Source organism: Physeter macrocephalus, chromosome 10, assembly GCF_002837175.3.
Source record: "Physeter macrocephalus isolate SW-GA chromosome 10, ASM283717v5, whole genome shotgun sequence".
Lineage (NCBI taxonomy): Eukaryota > Metazoa > Chordata > Mammalia > Artiodactyla > Physeteridae > Physeter > Physeter macrocephalus.
Genome location: NC_041223.1, coordinates 48,428,528 through 48,454,195, shown reverse-complemented (window position 1 = coordinate 48,454,195; position 25,668 = coordinate 48,428,528).

Here is a 25,668-nt window from a genome sequence, read left to right as displayed (position 1 = left end):
ATTATTTCAAAATAAAAAGTTTTAAAACTCTCTGTGACAAATGCTGGGCGTGCCACTGCACACTCCTTTTGCATCTTTGCACCTACTCTGATGATGTAAATGATAAATGACTGCAGCTACACTGAGGACCTGAGAACCTCTATTTTGCTCAGATTTCCCCCCTAGCTCCAGACCTCAGAGCCATCTGGCTGGCTCATGGCACCCAAGTTCAGCATGCCCAGTGTTCATCCTCTTCCCTAAACCAACTACACTTTCAGTATTCTGTCTATGTCCCAAACGCACTGAAATCCTTCAAGGTCTCCAAAAGTTTCTTCACTCTTAGCTTTCACTTTCAGCTCATATCGTTTCTGTACTTGAAGTGAGTTCTGACTTTTCTGTGTGGCAGATTCCTACTCATCTTTCCAGATCTTCTTAAATCCTCCTCTTTGATGAAGGCATATTATGGATCCTGTATCCATATTCTCATAGAAGTCTGAGGCTTAACATAGAATATTATTGACCATCATATAGTTACTTGTATGTATGCCTGTCTTCCTCATTAGATTGTAAGAACCTCTAGATTATTACTTTAAATTATGTATTGTGGGCTTCCCTGGTGGCGCAGTGGTTGAGAGTCCGCCTGCCGATGCAGGGGACACGGGTTCGTGCCCCGGTCTGGGAGGATCCCACATGCCGCGGAGCGGCTGGGCCCGTGAGCCATGGCGGCTGAGCCTGCGCGTCCGGAGCTTGTGCGCCGCAACGGGAGTGAGAGGCCCGCGTACCGCAAAAAAAAAAAAAATTATTGTGCTTGAAACAGCAAGGATAAATAAATTTTTTGTTAAATGAACAAATGAATAACTAAGTTAAATGATCAATCTATTCTATATAATTGCTGTTGGTGGCCACAAAATGGATTTTATATTAAAAATTTTTGTTACAGATATTTTACTTTCTCGAAACATTTTTAAATATTTACCTCGTTTGAGTCTCACAACATCCATCCTGATTAGCTGGCAGAGGTAAATTATCCTAATTTAAATGCTAAAGAAGTGGAAGAGAGGTTTTATGTGACTTGTCTGAGGACCATGGTTAATACAGTAGAATAGTAAAGATTAGAACCCACATCTCCTGATTTATACTCTAGTGCTTTGTTCAACACACTATGATTGCTATTGGACCTTTGATCAATGTAACATATGTAGTTAATTTAGAAGAAGTGCGTTTAAAAGTAGTGTGTTTAAAGCGCTCAGTTAAGTCATTCCCAAAAGAAACCCACCTGAAGTTGGTCCATATTCTTAGCATCTTATACAAATGAGGCACTGAAATGTAATGTTTCTGATCACTCATTCAGACTATATCATTGTCACTTTAGCTCTTCTTCTTTGTACTTTAATGCTGGGTGATGGGGTACTTAATATGACAAGGTATGGCAGGCAGTTTTTTCCTTTCTTAGGGCTTTGTGACCAAGGGGAGAAATTAACATTCTTACAGAGGAAAAACTGAAATGCAAAGTCTCTGACATCTGTTTCCCTCATTTAGTTGGATATTTTGAGATCAGCTTATCTCTCTTGGCTCTTGGAGTCTGAAATGGAAAACATTGCTTTGATTTATGTATGTTGCCATGATTTATGCACTGTTAAAATGAATATCAGATGGTTTTACATCTTTGCAAAGGCAATAGCCAAACAGGTAGATTTTATCTTATCATCTAAAAACCAAGATGCTGAGACACGGCTGTCAAATAGGATTGCTTAACTGCTTTAACTACCTCAGTATTTTAAGACTTGGCCTTAATGAAAATTAATTTAAATTGAGTTGTAAGACATACATCCAGCACACAGTTACTCAGTACCCTAACATAGACATGGGGAACTTGGAGAGCTCTTTCACCAAGGCAGTTAGGCAAAGATCCAGATAAAGTCCATTTTAAAGGGAAGCAGATGACTGGAGGAAAACGTACTACCAAAGGGGAGAATACACTTGGATCTTACAAACTATGAAATGACCCATGTGACAGCAAGAATCCCTTCAGAGAGAAACAATAATCAAGTGACTACTAAACATTAAGTAAAGGCCTCCAGCAACTCTTGTAAGATACCCTCCCAGGAAATTCAAACCTGATGAATCACAATGAAACCTACAGAGGTTGCTGATAAATCTTGATTTCCAAGCTTGTTCCTGTTTCTTTTAGAGGAATGACTTGATGCCATAAAGTCAGAAGACATCAGACACACCCACACGTCCCTTAATCCACTGTTCCAATAGTAAATATGCTCCTCCTTCATTCGACTAGTGAATGATGAAGTAGCCAACTGATACTACTTTTATTTAATGGATATCTGAGGTCAGGATGGCATGTGTGTATGTGTGTGTTGGAGGGTAACCGTAAAATAATGTAAGTGTATGTTTTGTTGTTGCACCCCTTGGTGGCAAACACCCAAATTCTTATGAAATCATAATAGGATTTTATATTTGCTTGCGTTCTGCTGCATGTAAACCCAGATTAGTAAACAGGAAATACTGCAGGAGGAGCTTTCCAAGGGAAACCTGTGGCCCCGCTAACTCTTCAGCTCAAGAATGTGCACCTCCTGAACTAAACATTGCCATACTTTTTATGAATGTTTCTAGAAGCCCACTAGAGATAGGAGGCTTGTTGACAAGGCATGTATCTTTCCCACCCAGATTGTAGGGCCTTGAGACTACATTACAGAAAGACCTGATTTAATCTTTGTGGGACCTTAATAAGTAACCCTTCTCCTCCCTCAGAGCTAGTCCAGGAGAATTTTTATACTGTATCAGGAACATGGGATTGGGGAGGGGCGGGGCGGGGCAGGGTAGGGGTGTGGTTATAAGGGGAGAAAAAGGCGCCAGGAAGGATGCCGGGCCCAGAGGAGGAGTCACATTCTCAGCCTTGCACATCTACTCAGAAACTTCTAAAAGTGAAAGACGGTGAGGGGATACTACTCTGTGAACGGGACTGAAAGGAAAGGAGGGCCCAAGTGGCTCTAGCAAGTCACCTGGTGGGGTGTCTGCCCCTCACGCCTCCCCTCAGTTTGCCTGTGACCTGAGTGTAACTTGACTCAGCTGTAAATTGGGGGCACGGTTTGGAGAGAATTTCCTAAGAGACTAAAATGCTAATGTTCCTCACTTCTAAGTAATGTTGGTCCTGAACACTAGACTTCATTTGGGAACTTCACTTAGAACTTCCTGATTTATGGCAAATATATTTTTTCTTGTGGTACAGAAAGTAAAAGAATAGAAAGATAAATCAGGGCCAAAAAAGAAAACAAAAAACAGTGAAGCAGCTAACATATTTGTAAGTATGTCTTCCATAATTACCTGTGGGCAGGTAATTATTAGGGAAGTTCTCCGTGAATATCTATATTGATTTTACAGTAAAAATGGGAGCAAAACTATGATTCAGCTTCTAATTGAAACTGGTTAATATGCACATATGAGTTAACCTGATAATAAAATACTGATATGAACATTTCAGACTACAGAAAGATGACATTTTTTGTTCTATTATCTGTATTTTATTTTTCATGTTTGGTTAATAATAATAAACTTAAAACACTGACACAGTTTGCAGTAACATTACATTTATTTACTTATTAGCTTATTTTCTAGTGATGAGTTATCGATTAATGTATGTACACAGGAGAAAAACAATCTTATAGGGTATTTACCTATAGCAGTATTAATTCAAAGCTATCACCACATGATATTAGTAGCCAGATGAAAACAAAAACTTTAAAAAAATCAAATTTGAACAGAACAAATAAGACTATTTTGACTTTTTTGTTTCAATTTTCCTGCACATGTTTCTTATCATGTCTTTTAACCTAAAAGCAAAATTTAGTTGTATTCCTTTTTTCTGCTTCCAAAGGGATGATAATTTTGAATTCTCCACTTTCCAAATTAGTATGATTCTAAATTTGAGCTAGTATTTTTACCCCCGACGTTTTTAACATTGTGCTGCCAAATATCTAAATATAATCTCGAAAATGTACTCAATTTAGAATGGTTAATCTGAATCATTCCAAATATTTGTATTGAAAAATGCGTTAAACTGTGGACATTTTTGATACCCAAATATCTGCTTTGAATCTTTGCTTTATGTATTTCCAGTTATCTAATACTTCACTTGTATTGTCAATTCTTTCTTACATTTACTTCATTTAGACCTCTTGGTGCAGTGTTTATATTGCTTTTATTAAAATGTGCGTTTTGGTAGAATTATATTTTTAAAATGAGACATCAAACTAATTTCTTAAAGAGATGGTTTCATACTAAGAATTCTGCATACTTTGTTTCCCACCATCAGTATCAGGAGGTACTAATGGAAAGCATAGAAAATAAGTTGTCTGAATATTATTTCAGGTTACCTGAAATAAACCCTACTCTTATTTTTGACATATGGCAATATAACCAAAATATTATAATTTTTTACTTTAAAAAGTATTGCACAAAATACTAAGATACATTATATATTAGATCAGTCTTCATTTTAAGGAAATAATAGACTTTTCTGAAATTTGATTTCAGTTTGATTTGGATTTGAGCAATGCACAATGAGGAAGTAATGAATACTTAAAGTGCAGTAGTGATTAAAAAAGTATGGGGGCAGGACATATATATGAACAGGTATATTATCTTATGATATCTGTTTTACTGTAACCCACTATCCATGGTATTAGGAAAAGTGTAACAGAAAAGGAAGAATAATTGGAAGGTCTGATCAAATCCTCCCTGAATTACTCCATCAAACATGTAGAAAACCTATTATTGTATAGATCTTAAGGCAGGCCTGAACTGAATTACTGCTTTAATACTCAATCTCTTTGAATATCATTATTTTCCAAAATAGGTAGAGGTGGATATAGATGAAAGTTAATTTACTCTGAGCATCCAGACCATTTAATCATCTAGACTGTATCGTGATAAATAATGTCCTTGGGGGTTGGGAGATCAAAGAAATTGTTCAACTTCTTTTTCCACCCATGATTATTTAGAAACAACTATTAGGGAGAGATGTTTTACATGAGAATCTCAGATTCTGGGAGGATTAAGTGACAAGCTACAATTCAATAAATATTTCCTAGACAAATGTTAATCTGGAGTAGTCAAACCAGCCTAATACTCATTCAGCCCTTGTCCATACCTTAAACTGTGACCCAGATTGATAAATCTGAATCTCATTTTCTACAGAATGGACACCTTTTAAAAAGTATAATGTTCATGGCAGAAAGTGGATTAAGAGAGGCCCCATTGTTGTTGCCCTGCCTGCACCAGACAGGAGCGTCTGTGTCTTGTGTTACAAATGGCTTGGAAATAATAAAGTGATGAAATGTACACGTATATTCATCAGTCTTGAGTCTGAAAATATTTCTATTTTTCTTTTTAAAAGGTAATAAAACCTAACTACATGAATATAATAATAACAGCATGTGTACCATAGATAGTGGTTTACTAACCACTATTCTGTACATTATTTCATTCTTACAGTTTGAATTCATGCATACTTTATATTCCATCACTAATATCAGGGGTTAATGATAAAATTAGTTCTCTAAATAGTACCTCTGAATGATGAAACAGAAACTTTACAGTAGAAGTGATTATTGCTAATTCATGGGTGAAGAAACTGGGACTGTAAAAATGAGGCAGCTTGCCAAAGCCATTTTTGTATCAAGTGCTACAGTGACATTAGGCTGGGCCTTCTTAGGTCAAGGGTCATTTTCTTGCCTCCAGTCAAGCTATAGTTTACACAGACTTCCAGATGTTGATGGATAACACATATTTTGCTTGTACTTAGATCCTAAAGACTTTCTACAAAACAATCTCAAAAGGGATTCTTATGAAAACACAATTTGTTTGGGGAAGTTAGCATGGGAACACACATTAAAATAAATGACTAAAACTATGTTTCTTTTATTTCATATATAAGCAAACATTTTATTGTTAAACTTCAACATTAGGATGTACAAATTTGGGGAAGTAAAGCATGCTAGTAGCATAAATTTTTCTTAATTTTCTGATAATGAAGACCTGCCTGTAATTGCCTATATGAGGAATGCAAATATTCTGTGATGCATTTAACCAGTAAATCTACAGTTGAATAAAACAGTAACTAGTTTCTTTTCTTTTTTTATTGAAGGATAGTTTATTTACAATGTTGTGTTAGCTTTAGGTGTACAGCAAAGGGATTCAGTTATATATATGTATATATACTTCTTCAGATTCTTTTCCATTATAGGTTATTGCAAGACCTTGAATATAGTTCCCTATGCTATACAGTAGGTCCTTGTTTAACTATTTTGCACTTAGTAGTGTATATATATTAATCCCAAACTCCTAATTTATCTTCCACTCCCCCACTATCCCCTCTGGTAACCATAAGTTTGTTTCCTATCTCTGTGAGTCTATTTCTGTTTTGTAAATAAGTTCATTTATATCAATTTTTTTTAGATTCACATATAAGTGATATCATATGATATTTGGCTTTGTCTGGCTTATGTCACTTAATATGATAATCTCTAGGTCCATCCATGTTGCCGCAAATGGCATTATTTCATTCTTTTTTAATGGCTGAGTAGTATTCCATTGTGTATATATACCACGTCTTCTTTATCCATTCATCTGTCAATGGACACTTAGTTTGCTTCCAGTCTTGGCTATTATAAATAATGCTGCTATGAACACTGGGGTGCATGTAACTTTTCAAATTAGTTTTCTCCAGTTTCTTTTCACTTAAAGAGGTTAATTTCACTTTTACTTTTTAGTTAATCTGTCTATAATGCAGCAACCTAAGGTAAAATCATGCCCTCACTGAAAATAAGATTTAATGACTAATTCACGTAGGAAATTACATGTTTTTGTATCATGAGCTAAATCATCAGTTTTAACCAACTATGCAAGAATTTGCCATTGAAATAAAAGCCATGAAGGCTTGAGTGACAATTCCTAGTTAGCATTTACTATTGATTAACATAATCTAAGAGCCTCTGGAATGTACATTCACCTAGTAACTAGTAAAAAAAAAATACAGTCATTTACAAAAATCTTAGGTCAGTTATTTTTAAAACTTTTATCCAGTTTCCAATTATATTCTGATTCACTTTACCAAAATCCTAAAAAAGAGTCAATTTTTATTCTAGAAAGATGACTGAAAATCTAGTAGAGTACTCAACAAGGATTTGTTGGATGTTTGTATGATTGGGTGAATAAATGAATGAATGAAGGGATCCATGATCAATCCCCATAAAACTTTTAAATTCTATCCTGCACGGAGGGACTGAGGTAAACATATGTTGCATGAAACATTTATTATGATATCAACACAACTTTTCTTTCAACAGAAAGAACAGGTTTTAGTGGAGGAGAAAATAATTCCAGAAAAATATAAATGATTTATTTATATATTTATTTATATTTATATTATATATTTATTTATATTTATATGTATATATTTATATATGTATTAATATAAATATATAAATTATTATTATTATTCCAGAAAATAATTCCAGAAAAATGTAAACATAACAAAAGCTCATTTGCCTTTTATTTGATCCAAGTGCAACTGGGAATCTATAGCATGACCACTACACCTTGGTGTCTTGTAGATTTTGTTGATAGTATCACCCCCTCACCTCCCGAGTGATGATACTCAGCGTGCTGCAGTCACAAAGTCCGTGGACCTGAGCCTTTCACGCTGTGAAGTAGAGAAATGTATACATATCATTTTTTTCATTTATTTATTTTTATTTACTTATTTTTGGCTGCGTTTGGTCTTCGTTGCTGCACAGGCTTTCTCTAGTTGCAGCGGGCAGGGTCTTCTCTTTGTTGCGGTGCATGGGCTTCTCATTGCGGTGGCTTCTCTTACTGCAGAGTGCAAGCTCTAAGCGCACAGGCTTCAGTAGCTGTGGCGTGTGGACTCAGTAGTTGTGGTGCACGGGCGTTGTTGCTCCGCGGCATGTGGGATCTTCCCAGACCAGGGCTCAAACCCGTGTGCCCTGCATTGGCAAGTGGATTCTTAACCACTGCACCACCAGGGAAGCCCTGTATACATATCATTTTAAAGCTACATCTCTTGCTTTGCTCTAGCTCCCTTTCTGCTAGCTTCTCCTGGACACTTTCTTGAACTTCTTCAGTCCGGTAGATAACTATGTTCTTGCAGCAGCCAGCGCACCATAACCTGGAGCATTCATAGTTGTACACAGACATTCAGGAGCAGCTACTGAATACATACTCTGTGGGTCCCAGGCTGGGCATTTGTAAGCACTGGAGCCCATTTCACACTGGGGAAACTGTGCTTGTGCCTAAGGAAGAGAGGAGAAAATTCACTCAACCCACAGAGTCACTATGTCTGCTTGACCCAGATCTATGCTTGGTTAGATTTCGAAAAGTTGCTACCATTTTTCAAATGCAAACAGCAGAATTGGATTTCCCTCCACTATCTAAAGAACTGTACATGTATTCATCTTTAGATCTGATTTTATTGTCATTTTATGGTCCTGAAATTTTGAATGAAGAACAAAATCAACATAACAAAGTGATACTCATTTTAGCATATTTTATGTTGATCTCAGACCATATGCATATATATATATATGTATTTTATATATGGAACATGTAATTTTCAGGTCTAAACAATGGGGAGAAAAAGCATATTGCATTTACTGAGATACCACACAAAAATCTAACACTCCACTCACTTGGTTAACAAAAATCCAGTCTTTCCTTGGTTTTCCATTCTCCGGTTATTCCTTCTAGAAATTACTGGGATAGTAAGTGTGTCTCTGTGTGTGTGCCTGTGTGTGTGCCATGTGGTGGAATTGGCAGAGGTGGGATTCAAAGGTATACTTGGAGTTTCTGCTTGAAGCTCTGCCAACAGTGGTCATTGGTGACTGGTCTTTCCTCCTGTTAATTATAGTAGCTCTGTTGCTTCATCACTGTATCTGCTGCCACCAGCCTCTAGACTGTGATGTCCAGTGCTCTTCTTACACTCTGGTCCCAAAACACTATTTCTGCACTTCAAAACCAGGGGTCTTAGTTTGGGCTTTCTAGAAGCAGGCCCTGAGGAAAAGATCTGAATGAAAAACATTTATTTGAAAGGTGAAGGAAACATTGTAAAGAAAGACAAAATGAGACTCGAAAAGGCAGGCAGCCCATCGAGGATGCTTTATCAAGTGAGCCGCCACCATGGCAACTTGAACTAGAAGCCACCGGGGAACATCCTAGCATGGCAATATCAACTTCAGTTAAGGTCACAGGTCGCTGGGCTGGAATGGGGTTGAAATGGACTACTTAGACCAGCAGTTCTCACATCTGGCTTGTTACCGATATCAGCTGTAGAGCTCTGTAAAATTACCAGCTCCTTGATCCCATCACAAACTACTGAATCAGATTTGGGGATGCAGTACTGGGGAAAAGCTAAGGTAGGAATTAGCATTACTAAAAGCACGTCCAGGTGATGGCCATGGACAGCCAGCTTTGGGAATCACTGGCATAGACACAAACTGGTCATTCGCATACTAGACAGTTTTCCTTTGTATTTAAATAATAACAGAAGTGTTTATTCTTCCCTTTCTTTCCAGTTCTACAGTCATCATGCCAGACCAGCTCTTCACCGGCACTTGCCTGGATTATTAAACAGCCTCTTAAGTGGTTTCCTTTGATGCTCATTCCACTTGGGCATTACCTGTCGTGGCCCCCAAGACTCAGTCCTGCTCTTCCCACTCTAAACCACCTCCCTCGGGCATCACATCCCATTACACAGAGATGATGCCTGCTTTTCTTTCTCCTATGCAAATTTTTTCCTTGAGTTTCAATCCAGTATTACAATTGCCATTTGCTCTCTCCTTGTTACATGTCTTGAAATTCAGTCTAACCAAAAGTGCTATCACCATCTTCTCCCCAACACCCTCCAAAATTTCTTAAAGTAAAATTCTGTCTCCTTGGCCTAGAATCTACGTAACTCTACCATCTGACAGTAAGCAGCATTTCACATTTTGTCTTTCCTTACAAGCTTGCAGCCAGCCACTGGGCACACCCAACTGAGTGTTCTTTCCTCCCATTCACTCAGTGTCTGCTCATCCTCTACCTTCACTGATGCTCCTAGTATGAGAAGGCTTTCTTCCAAGCCTTTGCTGGCCTTAGAAAAGTCCCTTCTACACTTTTCTGTGCTCAAATTTAAATATTTTACGTATTTGTGTTTATTCTGTATAAATACCTTTATCTCATTTAATTTTCTGTTGTTGTCTAGATACTTTGCTAATTGCTAAAGCAACCAGTCCAGCATCATATTGGTAATAAACACCAGTACTATGAGGAAAGTTTCAAAGATTTTTTTCAAATAACTATTCCCAAAAAAGGGAAATATGTATGAAGGTGTTTACTCCTATGATTCAATATGTGAATAATCTTCGCTACCAATTGAAGGGATTGGGAAAAACTGTGCAAAGATTTTCCAGAGCATCAGAAGAAAGGCCTCTTATAACTAAGCATGCTGATTCTAATAAGACATTCATTCAACCATTCATCATTTATTCGTTCATCCACCGAGAAAACTGTCCTAAGCTGTAGAAATACAGCAATGAACCAGATTCGTGGGTTGTATGCTGTCAAAGAGCTCATATTCCAGTTAAGGAAATGCACAATTCAAAGACACAAAAGGTGGGATGGAGTAATTTCACATCCTTTTACTGAGCACCTAGTATACTAGGGACTAAGAAATAATTTGAATTAAAAAAAAAACATGGGGGTATGAATCCAGGGCCATCACTTAGTAGTAAGGTCATCTTGGGCTCATGATGATCCCACAGATCTTGGTTTCTCCACCTGTAAAGTGGTTTTCTTAGGACGAACAAAGCTGCTAGTATTCTTAGCAAAGAGTGGACATGGGAAATCACACAAATTGTGGTAATAAGAGTAACAGTAGTTGTTGTTCTGATAATCTTTTGGTTTGAAGAGGATGAACAGTTTCATTGGTGAGTGGCTTTCATTCTCATGCATCCAGAACTTTTAACTAAATTTCCTAATGAATTCTCTGGAAATGAAATAGTGCATTGCTAATAATTCCTTACATGTACAGTGACAGATGTTGTTTTATTTGACATTCATAGCCTCTTTCTGGTATATTTATAGAGACCTTGTTAATAGATGATACAAGCACAGTTCAGAAAGATTTAATATCTTGCTCAAGGTCACATGACAAGTGCCTCAAACTTTGTTCTGTATTATTCTTAGCATGTTAGATGGTTCTGACCTCAGTCTTTTTTCTAGAGGCAGGATAATGCTGAGTGGAAAAGAGGAGTGAGTCATTTTAAAAATGTGACTACAAATATCCTTATGAGGATGACTTGCTGGCTTTGCTACTTACAGGTCTCTGTATTGTTAAACACATATACAACAGGAAAGCTGAGAGTGTGAAAAATGCAGCAGAAGTAGTTCCTTAATATAGCCCATATCAAGGATCTCTTGGATATTCCTTTATAAGAGCTTTTATTTTGCTTTTTAGGATAGCTTGTATAGCCCTTTTATTAGTTCTTTCAGTGTGTGTGGATACCTATTTTGTGAAAAAATTCAATTTATGACTCTGGGAATCAGAGAGTTTGTACAGGCATTACTTAAGAACTAATTTAGGAAAGCTTTCTAGGTTATATTCCCAAAGTATCTCCCTGATTTTCTCTCTGAATCAGTGGCTGTCTGTTTAATTTGACCAGCCAAGATAGAGTAGGAAGAGGCAGAGGAGAGACTGTGGAGCAGAAACTGTGGGTTTGCTCGTTTCATACTTCTTCTACCCCCCTTTTCCTTTGCCTGCCTCTCATGTAAAAGCAATGCATCAAATTCCCAGTCTCTCTTACAGCTGCAAGTAGCCAGGTTCTGCCCACTGTCTGCTGTTTCCTTCTTTCCCTTCTTTTTTCTTTTTCCATAGTAAACGATGATTTTTGGAAGCAGGCATTGCAAACATGGTACAGCAAGAAAGTAAGAAGCAGCTGAAGCACTGTCTACCCCTCGACCTCTTGTATGAAATGACTACACTGCAAAGTGTTGGAGTTCTGATAAGCAGCTTTCTGTTATTTGCAGCTATCTGAAAGAGTCAGATAAGAGACTACCTGACTCTCAAAACTCTGGTCTACAGATGCCATGTTTGATACTTAGGTTTAGTGGGTGAAGCACCTGATGGGTATTTTGGGGATGTATTTGAAGACAATGTATTAAAAACATGAAAAGAAGACTGATCTTTCATAATATGTGCTCAATAAGTAATGGTTTTTTTACTGCCTGAAAATAGAAATTTCTCCTCTACTGGAGGGGAGTGATAGTCAAGAGCAAAATGCTAGTTACTTCTTATTCAAGAATAGGATATCCCTTCAGTTCATTTCATAGAAGACAAATTAAAAAAAAAATATATGTGTACCAGATTTCATTGTCTTCAATGGCAGTTCCAGCAAAAGGAAGAGTGATTTTGGGAAAAAGACTTTCCAGAGATGGCTGGGAACCTGGGACACCGGACTCTCTTTTGAGTTCCACCAATTGCTTTTCATTCATCTTTGGATAAATCAAGTAAGTTTTTATGCTTAAACTTCCTTATATTTTGAATATTATCAATAGTGCTTACTCTCTCTCACCTCTTGCTCTTTAGAGGATAAATGTGTGTTATGCACTGTGAGTATCTTTGAAGGGGAGTGGTGTTCAAGTTTCATGGATGTGTGTGTCATTAATATCATGTTCACACATATCTAAGAAAAAAATAACTCTGCCTGGTTACTGTCAAAACAGATTACAACATTGACCAATCATCACATTGATATTTAGTGAAAATGAAATATGTTCTTTTCCAATCTAAGTTGTGGCTGAAGATCCATCTGCTTTGAGTGGTAAAAGCAAAGATCAGGGATTTTGCTGCAACTGTTGTCAATGCATCTGTCAAAATAGTCTTTGATATTTTGTCATTTAGCTAAATAAATTTTAGAGATGAAAAATCACTAAATGTTAGGAATAGAACTGTAATATCATTGTAGAATTTACTCAGGGTTTAAGATTTTCTACCTCCTCTCCCAAACTCAGTCTTATTCAGTATTCCTTTGTCCCAGTAAAAGGCCCAATCATCCATTAAATCTGCAAACCAGCAAAGGTAATAATGATAATAAAGCCATCACTAACATGTGTGAAGAAAATTTCAGTTTATAAATTCTTTTACAGATGTATCTGCCCATTTGATCATTGATCATCAGAAAATCAATTAAACTTAGGGCTGAGAATATATGCCAAATGATAAAAACTCCCTGATTTTCTAATACATCAGCCTAGCAGCCTAGTGAAAGTAAAGCTGTGTGGAAGGAGTCAGGTGGGGTGAGTCTGAAATAATGTCGTGGAAAGTCAGGTGCATTGTTGAGGATCTACTTCATTGTTGTTCATGAATTTTAAAGAAATCATTTTTCCTGCTTCCTGTGATTTTCTCCAGCAAAGAAACGAGGGTTGTTGGGTTGATATAGGACTATGGTGTTTAGAGCCAGATGACAAAAGCACAGATGGTCAAGGGAAGTTAAGGTAAAAGTAAGAAGGTTTGTGAAACAATGTACCCTGTAATCTAAGTCTGATATACTATGGAAGTGAAGAGAGGAGAGGACTGATAGCTTGGTAAGAAGTTTAGGCATCACTGTATAGGAGTTCCCCATGTGGTCAGAAAACAGAGCAAGAACAATGAACAAAAAGTTGAATGGAGGCTTCTGTCAAAGAAAATGTTTGAATCAATGATTTTAGAGAATGAATCTGTATGCTAGTGACATGACCAAAGATACGGCAATGGGAGAAGAGTGTGGTAAGCTATGATTCTGGAGTGCTTGGTCATGTGTGTACTGAAGTCAGCTGGCATGATGAGTGATGATGGTTCAGATGACAAGGTGTCCAGTGAATCAGGAAATTTGTTGAGTTTGTTGGTGAATAGCAACATGGAAGATAATGGTATAGCTAATTAATAATAATAATACCACCTAACACATTGGGTATAACTTAAAATATGTGAAACACTGTTTTAAGTGCTTTTCGTACATTATTTCATTAATACTCTCAGTAATCCCATGAGTTAAGTAAAATTATTTTTGCATTATAAAATGAAGACATTGAGGCACAGAGAGGTTCAGTAACTTGACAAAGGTCTCAGGGCTAATGAGGGCAGAGAGTTTGGATCTGAATCCAGAGAGTAAGAATTCAGAGTCCATGTGCTTATTCACTATGGTATAATACACAAAGCCTTCAAGGAATTAGGAGTTAGGCTTTTTATTTAAAGAGCAGAAGAGAGCAATGATATGACCATGGTAATGGGAGTCCTGGCTCTCTAGTATGTGGATAAGAGAAAAAACTGGACCAATTTGAAAGGGCTACATGAAAATGGTGAGCTACATTTTAAATTAAAATCAAAGATGTAGAGGAAAATATCCCCCCAAATAGAGAGTATAAGGATGTTTGTCAGTTCTTGGGGACATGTGGGAAGGGTGTGGAATGTGGAGGAAGGGTAGGTCCTAGGTAAGGTTTGGAGAGGGCACTGCGCTGTGGTTGAGTGGTTGTGGATTGTGTACAGTGCACAGGCAAGGTAGTGAGGGGTGAAACCCATCCCCCTCTCATGGGACTGCGTCCACCCACAGGGTCACCCTTTTCTCATTTATACAAAGGTGCTGTAGAGGACATTGGAGGCTTGGGGGGACTTACACTCTGTGCATTTAATGATGAAAACAAGGCATGTGATTTAGTGGGTTTAATCTCAAGTGCCTCTTTGAGGAGGGCAGACACTGGCTCAGGGGACAAGGGACTTGTCACCTTGGAGTGAGGGGCTAATGGGCTCAGATAGTGCACACTCCCTGTACTGTGCTATTAAGCAGATGGTAAACCAATTACTGAGAATTTGCCTGAGCTGCACAAGTCAGAAACCTAGAACTCATCCTTGACAGTTCCATCTCCCTCCCTGCTCTTTATCTCATCTATTATGAACTTATGAAATTTCTCATTTGCGTTGCCTTATTTCTATTGCCTCCTACTGCATGATTCCAGGCTTTCATATTAGTCCCTCTTTAATCTGTCTTCATATTGCAGCCAAAGTTAACAACCAAATTATAACACTTCCTCCTTCTTATAATACATATACTACAGATTCTGAACAATTTGACCCTTTGATTTCTGTTACCCTCATTTTCCACCAAGTATTCCCTTCATTCTTCCTATTCTAGCCACTTTGTAACTTCTTCCATCCCTTGTACTTACCGTGTTCCTCCTGCCACAGTTCCTTTGCAGGTCTGTTTAGTATATTAGAATGTGCTTCCTTCCTCTTTTCAAGTAGGCTATTCCTACTTATTCTTCAGATATCAATTCAAGCTTCAATCCATCCTGGAGGCCTCTTTTGACCTTTGTGATCCAACCAAATACCCTATTGCAGGCTCTCACATCCTCTCTGTACGTCACCCTCACATTATTTGTCGCAGTGGATATTTGCTTTTTGTCTTCTCCACTAACACTGCTAGATTCTCTAGGGCAAGACCAAGTCTTATTGTTGCCCACTGTGTCAGCAGTGTCTAGTACAGTGGTTGCCAAACAGTGGGCATGCTTATAGAACATACTTGTGAGAATATATTCAAAACTTACTTCATTCCACTGGAATCTAATTCTCAGTGGGATATGTGGGATACTGAAACTGTCAAACACTGGCCTCCAGAACTCAACATCCATCATTGTTAAAATTGTGCATCTCCCCCTGGTTGTGCAGAAAAACAAGGTCTAGATATAACACCCTGAGTGCATGCTTGGTATTTACAAGAGCATGTGTGTCCCCAAAAGGCCAGTACACCACCAAGAAACACAAATGGGAAAATAGGTAAAATGCAACCAGCTTCCTATGTTCCAGAGGTCAAGCCATGGCAGCTTTCTCTCATGTACAGCATCTGGTACATGTTACTGAACCAAATTTGGGTCTGCTTGCCCACATACAGTAAAGCCAAGCTACTGACACCAGGTTGTGGTGAAGGAAGGTAGAGCTTTTATTGCAGGGCACCAAGCAAGGAGAATGGGCAGCTCATGCTCAAAAGACCCAGACTCCCTAATTGGGATTTCAAAGGCAGTGTGAGGGAGGGGGCTGCAGGGTGTGTGATCAGCTCGTGCACCATTCTTGGATTGGTTGGCATCAAGGTGAAGTTTCAAGCATCATCAACCTCTGGTTTCAACCGGTCTAGGGTCTATGTTCTTGTGGTCAGCAGTTTTCATCTGCTGGAGGTCTGCTTCCTGTAAAAACAACTTAGGAATGTGTGCCAGGCCTTTATCTATATCCTTCAGGGAACTGGGAGTTTGGTGATTCTGTGATGGTGTGGATTTATAGTCTAAAGGTTACCAGTTTACAGGCCCAACAGCTATTCTTTGTTTCTACAGCTTCACATTTCCTAATCATTAACTCTTGAACCAGCCCTTTGAGACTCAGGGGAGGCCTGCGAGACTAAAGCACAGCCCTTTTACTTCAAAGGACAGGGACACAGCTTGTATACAATTTCACACACATAAACTCCAATCGTACAAATTAATGGCAAATCACTGCTACCCTGTCCTTGACCTGATAGGCTCTGATTGAACATAGCATGCATTTGGATTTAGCTAAATATGTGAATGGAGGCTGGGTCAACCATGTGGAAAATAGTACTTGGTCTTGGAGTCAGGAAATCTGGGATTGAGTCATGATCTGGTATTTATTATTTGTGCTACCTTGGGTACGGAATAGGAAATTCATTTTCTTGGGCATCTATCATGGGATAGATACTTTGACAGGCCTATCATTAACTTACATGCTCTTCACTTGCTGTGTAAGTTAATACTGTTTTACTGTATGTTAGAAATGATCATTACCTTATTTTGCTGATGAGGAAAGAAAAAGAAAAGTGAACTGTAAAAGTCACACAGCTCAGAAAATGAGGCTCAGAAAATGTGACCCAAAATCTAGGCTCTATTTCCTACCTTCTTTCTCCTTGGATGCTTGAGATCTTAGAATCTACATGTCACTGTGTACAAAATGGTCATGATAATAATGGCTTTATGAGAGGATTGTTGTGATGTTAAGTTCGAAAATGAGGTGAGGCAATTAGCAATGACCGAAGTTTACTGTTGTTCAGTAACTTTTAGGATTAAATTAGCAAGCACATTGAAATAAGTATGGATGGAATTGGCAAAACTCAACTGCAAAGTACCATTTACCAAAAATTATTTAAAATTTGGTGCTATTTGTTTCATTACCAAAATACTATAAGTATTTCAATTAGGTATATAATGTATATATGTGTATATATGTATATATATTTAAAACTACACAAATAAAACAACCACTACAAAAAATAGCTGACAGTTCTTGACAATTATAATTTTTAGAGTTTCTATTTAATGATGGTCATAAAATAAAAATCTTAACTTAAAAATAAAAGAGAAAATTTAAGTTATTTTTAAGGTTTTGGAAATTTTTTCACAGTTTTTCTCAACCTAATCCTAAATTGAGATTTAATCTGTCAAGTGAAGAAATATTATGATCTTATTTGTTGAACAAATGGACAATCTAGTATTTCTAAAATTGTTTGGAGTTAACAGGCAGAAAAGATCTGAGATGGGGAGAAAGTAATGGTTTCTTAACTATGGGAATACCAATGATCTGAGATATTAATAATATAAATTACTATAATTTCTCATTCATATTAAAGATTATTTTCCTTTCACCTATAGTGGAGGTGAATGCTTATATTCTGGAACCAGGTTAATTGTCCTTGTCTAATATTAGCAGTATGAAAATGTTGTTAATAACAATATGGGGCTTCCCTGGTGGCGCGGTGGTTGCGCGGCCGCCTGCCGATGCAGGGGAACCGGGTTCGCGCCCCGGTCTGGGGGGGTCCTGCATGCCGCGGAGCGGCTGGGCCCGTGAGCCATGGCCAATGGGCCTGCGCGTCCGGAGCCTGTGCTCCGCAACAGGAGAGGCCACGGCAGGGGGAGGCCCGCGTACCACACACACAAAAAAAACAAAAACAAACAAACAAAAAAAAACTATAACATTGATAATTGCAAAAATCACATATCTATATAACACTTTTAAGAGCTAGAATACTTCTGATAATTGCAAAATTAAACCCCATAATTAAGACCATTGGCAAAGAAACTGAAAGTGAAAGGTCTGAGCTATTAAATGTTTCAAAAAAAATCTAATTAGAATATTTTCAAATTCACATTTTGTAAATCAACCTGGGGCCCTGGGAAACAAAAGAGGGCTGATACCTTGGTTTTCCAATGGTCCTGGAGGCATTTTTATATTGCTCAAGAATATAATACGGTCGTACGTCAAAATGAAATATGTGTAGCACAGGCCCCTCTAGGTATTGTTTGAGACCAGCATTTGTACTCAGTAAAACCCAAGTACATTTTCGGAGTGGCTAATCTCCATTCTGGTGGCCACATATTGCCCATACCAGCTGAGGTTTGGGGTTCCAGCCTTAATCCAAGCAAAGATGCAAAATTAAAACAAAATAAATAAATGAAATGACATGTCACATTGTAAGGGAATCCAAGATATGGTATAGAACTGTATCTTTTCATGGTTAAAATCCAAGTTAGTAATTTTTAAAACATGTTGACACAAAATTACTCATAACAAGCAAACTTACTTGTAAACCTTCTCAAACTTCTCTAAGTTTTTATGGCTCTTGGTTATAAATGTTTAGTTCATCAATTGATGTAATGTTATTTACCTTTTAATACAGCAACTATTCCTAGGAAATAGATGGTAGGTGATGAGATCTCTATCAGTTTTTTCTATTTCTTTTTTTTTTTTTTTTTCAGTTTTCCAATTGAAAATAGTCTTTTTTGGATATAATTTAATAAACTCTTATTGAGCTATACTTTTTCAAAATATGCCTAGTAATACACAGATTATCTAGAGATGATTATGTTATATAAACATACTGAATTGGGTGTACTATGCTAGTAATTCAAGTTTCCAGAATTTCTTGCTCCTACCTACTGTCTTAACTGAAGGCATGTCTTCATCAATATCTCTTTTATAATACAATTACAGCATGGGAAAATGTATTTTGAAAACAAGATTAATAGGTTATTACAAGAATAACAGCTCAATTCCCATTTTTTAAATTAATTAATTAATTTTTGGCTGCGTTGGGTCTTCGTTGCTGTGCAAGGGCTTTTCTCTAGTTGCGATGAGCGGGGCTACTCTTCGTTGCAGTGCGTGGGCTTCTCATTGCAGTGGCTTCTCTTGTTGCGGAGCATGGGCTCTAGTCGTGCGGGCATCAGTAGTTGTGGCGCATGGGCTCAGTAGTTGTGGCTCGTGGGCTCTGGAGTGCAGGCTCAGTAGTTGTGGCGCAAGGGCTTAGTTGCTCTACGGCATGTGGGATCTTCCCAGACCAGGGCTCAAACCCGTGTCCCCTGCATTGGCAGGCGGATGCTTAACCACTGCGCCACCAGGGAAGCCCTCAATTCCCATTTTCAAATTCCTTTCATGTGATACTTCAAGTTACAATCTCTTTTAATAGCTGCTACTACCTATATATTTATTTTGTTGACTTTGCCACATCCCATATTGTTGTTTTCTGATTCATTATCAGTGTTCCTGCTTTATAATGTAGTCACATCATATCACATGAAACATAAAAATGAGAAGCATGAGACAAATACTGTCATCATCTAGGTTATCGCAAAGCACTAGATTTTGTTCAGGCATTATCTTACTTATAAGCTATATGGAGTCACGTAATACCACCAGTTTGCTGACTGGCCAGACCCACAGGGCTCCCTTCATTTGTTACTACCCAGAACTAAAGTGAGGGTGTGGGCAGCAGTGAAGAGCACTGGGACAAGGTCCACATTTGTCTGGTGCATCCATCTACACTGTTGCTTCCTGAACTATAGAAAACACAGTGTGAAAGCTTGCCCTAAGCACTTGACAGTGAAGAAAACTCCAGGGGAGAGTCAGTGGGGAAAAAGTGTATCACCAAGAAGAGAAGCCCTGTCCTCCTCCCCAAATGCCTCTCTATTGCCCTCTACTGACAAATGTTAACATCATACCAGCCCGAAAAGCAAAGACTGTAAAGGGCCCAGATTCATTTTTCCAGGCTAGGCAACAAAGTATGATTTGTTGAGGAGAGGCATTAAATTGATAACTGCCACATACCCCAATTATTTTTAGTATACATAATGATCCATTTAAGTATTTTCTAGTCATACAATATGTTTGTCCTGAAGCTCACATCAGTTCTTCCCAGTAACCAGAGAAAGATGATAATTTATTGACAGCATGAGAGAGAGGCATTGGTCTTGAGGTTGGGCAAGAGGTTTACCCTTTCTCAACCTCAGTGTCCTCATCTATGACATAAGAAAATTTAATAAGATTGGTTTTCTCAAATTTTAGTGCAAAAACTCCTAGGACTCCATAGAATCTCTTAAAGGTCAAAGATGGTTGAGAAGGCAAGATTGTTGGAGTTTTCAATTCCTCACCCATTCTTCAATCACAGTTACTCTGATATTATTTGTCATAACAGGGTTCCTACGAGGAAGAGGAGGGAGCTTAGTGGCCAGGTTGTGACTTTGGGTGGGGTCTGGATCTGTGGGGATAGACAATTAACAAGACACCATCTTTGTCTTCCTTTCACACTGCTTCAGGAGCTATGTTGCTGTTCCTAGTAAGGCTTTGTTTGAAGAAAGAGTTTTTCCACTTAGTGATAAATGACTGAAAAAACTATGAATTAAAGGCTATCTATGCTTCCTTCCAACTCTGAATTTCAATGGCTACTTGAAATTTTTACCATTTGTTTTTATTTTTAGTACTCTAGTTGTTGTGTTTGACTAGGCCTTAGCCCAGGTTTTGTGGTTTTCCGGACTCTTCTATAATATTTGGACCTCAGCTACCTGCAGAGGTCATGGCTTTGCTCCCTGACCCTTGGATGTGACTCCCTGATCTGGGGCTTCTTGGATATTTGGTTAGTTCTGGTCAGTGCCATGCTGCACCAGCCCCAGTCTCTATAAAATGATGGATTCCAGCTTTTGCTGTGCTTCTATACATTCCTAATTGATTCTTTATTATTCCTGAAGATTAGCAGAGCTATGAGGATAGAATAGAAAGGTTTGGGAATTAGATCAGATTAACACCCAGAACACTGACAGAAGGAGATGATTGTGAATCATCAGATCAGACAGAAGGGAGATGGGTTTAGAAGCAAGTAAAACAATAGACGCATATGATCTGTGAACACTCACTGATCACTGTGGATGCACCGAGAGTCAATCTCGTCTAGTCTTACCGCTTCTTACTTACCCTTCAGTGGTCATAAACATACCCTCAACCCTTCCTATAGAGAAAGAACTGCTCAAGGAGCTCATTTAAGTCAGTGGCAGCCTGCTGAGTTCACCTGCATCCCTTCCTCACGTGCTGACCCTAAGTCTCCTCCATGAGGACACTCCATACCTTGCACATGTCTTTTTGATGTCTACTGTGGGACTGCAGTGGTTAAGAATTTGACTACAAAAGGGGCTGGTTCCTTATCACAGCAAGGATGGTATTTACTAGTAGTTGGTGGTAGGGCCTACCCCTTATCTCTCACCTAGAATAGACATACTTGAGAAAAACATCTATGTAATACTCCATGCTAGATTATACAAATATACTAGGTTTGGGAGAAAATTTGTTTCCTAGGCTGTATTTATTAGAGTATCTCCTAAACTGTTTTTCAAAAGAGACCCCCAAAATCTATCAATAAAATAGAACATTTTTCTTGCTTAACTAATAGTTCAAAATGAGTAGACAGGCTTTTCTCCACAAGGTCATTCACGGACTCAGGTGGGTAGTGCATTTGTACCCCATCTACTATAAATGCTATGGGACTTCCATTTGTGGGTCTAAGGCAATTATTCCAGTTGCCTTTGTCTTTAGGGTCAGGGGCATCTCACCAGCCTTTGGGAGGGGGAAGGAGAACAAGGAGGAGGTCAAGCACCTTCACTTTAAAATTCACTGACAAAAATAAAATATATGAGCACTATATGGCAAATTATATGTGAAATACCATTTGAAGTACATGTGAAAATAAAATTGTGAATTAAAAGTTGAACATTATCTATTGTTTTACAGTTGACCCTTGAACAACATGGGTTTGAACTGTGTGGGACCACTTATAAGTGGTTTTTTTTCTATAGCAAATACTACAGTACTACACAAAATGGGGTTGGTTGAATCTTAATATGGAACCGAGGACGACTAGTGGATTTTCCACTGTCTGGAGGTTGGGTGCCCCTAACCCCCAGCGTTGTTCAAGGGTCAACTGTACTTGTAGTTTAAAAGACAGGCAAAAGACTAAGTGGTATTAGTGGCACACTTTGAAATCTGGAATGCACAGTCATGCAGTCAACATTAAGCCAAGAATTTGAATGAGTCAAAGTAGCCTTGGCTAGTTGAGCTGGTTGTTTGCCTACTCATGTATGTTCCTTCTTTCACCATTCTTTTTTTCCACCTTATTTTACCTCAAAAGTATGTCTTTAAAAAGAAAATTAATGTCAAAGGCTTCCAGTAGATTGCAGCGAGGGAACTGCTCTGCTACAAAATCCGGACCCAGAAGCAGGTTGTCTAGGAACAGCTTAGCATCAGGTTCCCATGAATGTGCAGTTGTGTGACATGCGAGGGAGCGGCCCTCTTTCCAGCCACACCCCATTAAGCTTCTTTTGGTTATTATTTTAATGAAACAGAGTTCCGCTTTTAATTTTCACTGTATGCGTATACCTGAAATTAATAATGCGAATAGAAATGTCCCACTCAATAAAGATCTAGTTTCAGCTATTTATTTATTTAAATTGAAGTATAGTTGCTGTACAACATTATATAAGTTACAGGTGTACAATATAGTGATTCACAATTTTTAAAGGTTATACTCCATTTATAGTTATTATAAAATATTGGCTATATTCCCCATGTTGTACAATATGTGCTTGTAGCTTATTTTATACCTAATAGTTTGGGCCTCTTACTCACCTACTCCTATATTACCCTCCCCCTTCCCTCTTCCCACTGGTAACCACTAGTTTGTTCTCTGTATTTGTGAGTATGCTTCCTTTTTGTTTTATTCACTAGTTTGTCATATTTTTCAGATTCCACATATAAGTGATATTATACAGTATTTGTCTTTCTCTGTCTGACTTACTTGACTTAGCATAATGCCCTCCAAGTCCATCCATGTTACTGCAAATGGCAAAATTCCATTTTTTTGTGGCTGAACAGTATTCCATTGTATATATATACTGTATCTTTATCCATTGATGGACACTTAGGTTGCTTCCATATCTTGGTAATTGTAAATAATGCTGCTATGAACACTGGAGTGCATGTATCTTTTCGAATTAGTGTTTCTGGTTCTTTTGGATATATACCCTGGAGTGGCATTGCTGGGTCATATGGTAGTTCTATTTTTAGATTTTTGAGAAACCTCCATACTGTTTTCCACAGTGGCTGTACCAATTTACATCCCAGCAACAGTGTACAAGGTTCCCAGACCCCAAATACCCAAAATTTATTTTTAAAAATTAGCATGTATAAATCTATTTTATGTTAGTTCATTGAGTAGCCTTTCCAAAAAACAACTGATTCATTGCACACATAAAACATGATAATTTTTGTACAGCACACGGGAGTAAGCTGGAGGTAATCTAGGGCTATTTATTTCAGGCTTGATAAAAAAAAACATAGTTTTTTTTTTTTTAATGTAAAATAAGTTCGGTAAGCAAGTTAATATCCAAAGAATTAGAAAGATATTACATACTACATTCTTATACCACTTTCAAATAAAAGCTTTTCATGAGTTTTTATTCATAATCACAAACTTTTTATAATAGATGTTGTTTGAAATGACCACATACAATTTCTAATCAGTAATTCTCGTTTGGATTTCTTAAAATTCTAAGTAGCCACCCTTGATGTTCAGGCCAGGAGGTGATTAAAAATGTGACATCATTTATTAAAAGCATAACAATTTACAACAACTGGAAATAATTTTAAAAATACAAAACTCTCCATTTTTTATTGATAAAGGTAATGTTGAAATTTGTCACTACACAAATGGATTTCAAATTCAATAATACTTTTTAAAACTTAAGTAAAATACTTTATATCCAGCTTTACTGATATACAACTCATATACAGTAAACTACACATATATGAAATGAACAGTTTTATGTGTTATATATATGTATATACCAATGAAGCCATCACCTCTATCAAGAAAATGAACATATCAATCACATACAAACCCTGTTCATATGCCTTTATACTCCATCCCCGTCTTTCCTTTCACTATGTCCTTAGATTACCACTGATTTGTTTTCTGTCACTATAGATTAGTTTGCATTTTCTAGAATTTTCTATGTGAAATCATACTCTTTCACTGAGCATAATTATGGAGAAATGGCTAAATCATGTGGTAGGTGTATGCTTAAACTGACAAATGGTTGTACCATTTTACACTTCTACCAGCAGTGTATGAGAGTTCAAGTTTCTTCACACATCCTACCTAATATTTGGTATGGTAAGTCTTTTTAATTGTAATTATTCTAATAAGTGTGTAATATTTTTTCTTTGTAGTTTTAATTTGCATTTCCTCAATGGTATTGAGAATATTTTCTTGTATTTATTTGGCATTCATATATCTTCTTTGCTGAAGTTTCAGTTCAAATGCTGTGCTATTTTTATTGGACTCTTGGTTTGCTTATTATCAAGGTATATGAGATCTATATATATTCTGGATATAAGTCATTTGCTGGGTATGTGTTTTGACAGTATTGTCTCCCAGCTTTTCACTTGCCTTTTCATTTTCTTTATAGTACTAATTGAATTTTTAGTTAAAAATCTTTTCATAAGGCAAGTGCCAGACCCAAACGTCTTCACTACAAAATAGAGGTAATAATGTATATAGAAGTAAAATATATGAAAACAAAGAAACAAAGACTGAGGGAGGGGAAGAGGAAAAATTCTGTTGTAAAGGCCTTATGATATACATGAAATAGAATGATATTACTTGAAGGTATACTGTCATAAATGTTCTAACAACACCAATTAAAAGGCAAATATTGTCCTATTGGATTTTTTCAAAAGCTGACATTATGCTATATATAAAATATTCATTTTAAATAAAAAATACAAATATGTTCAAAGTAAACGTTCGGAAAAAGAAATTCCAAGCTTACACAAATCAATAGAAAGCTGGAATGGCTATATTCTTATGAAAAATATAGATTTCAGAGCAAAGAATATTACATGGGATAAAGACAGTCACTTCTTGATAATAAAGGGGTTAATTCATAAAAAATTCATAACAAATCTAAGTATTTGTGCACATAATAACAGCTTTAAAATATATGAAGCAAAACCTGATAGAACTGAAAAGTAAAATGGACAAATTCACAATTGCAATCAGATATTTCAACACTCGTCTTTCAATAACTGATGGAACAAGTAGAAAGAATGTCACTAGGGATACAGAAGATTTGAACAACAATGTAAACTACTTGACATAATTGACATTTATAGGACCCCCCCCCCCATAAAACAGCAAGAAATCTTTTCAAGTGAAAATGGAATATTTATGAAGACAGTAATTTTCTGGGCCATAATACAGGTCTCAATAA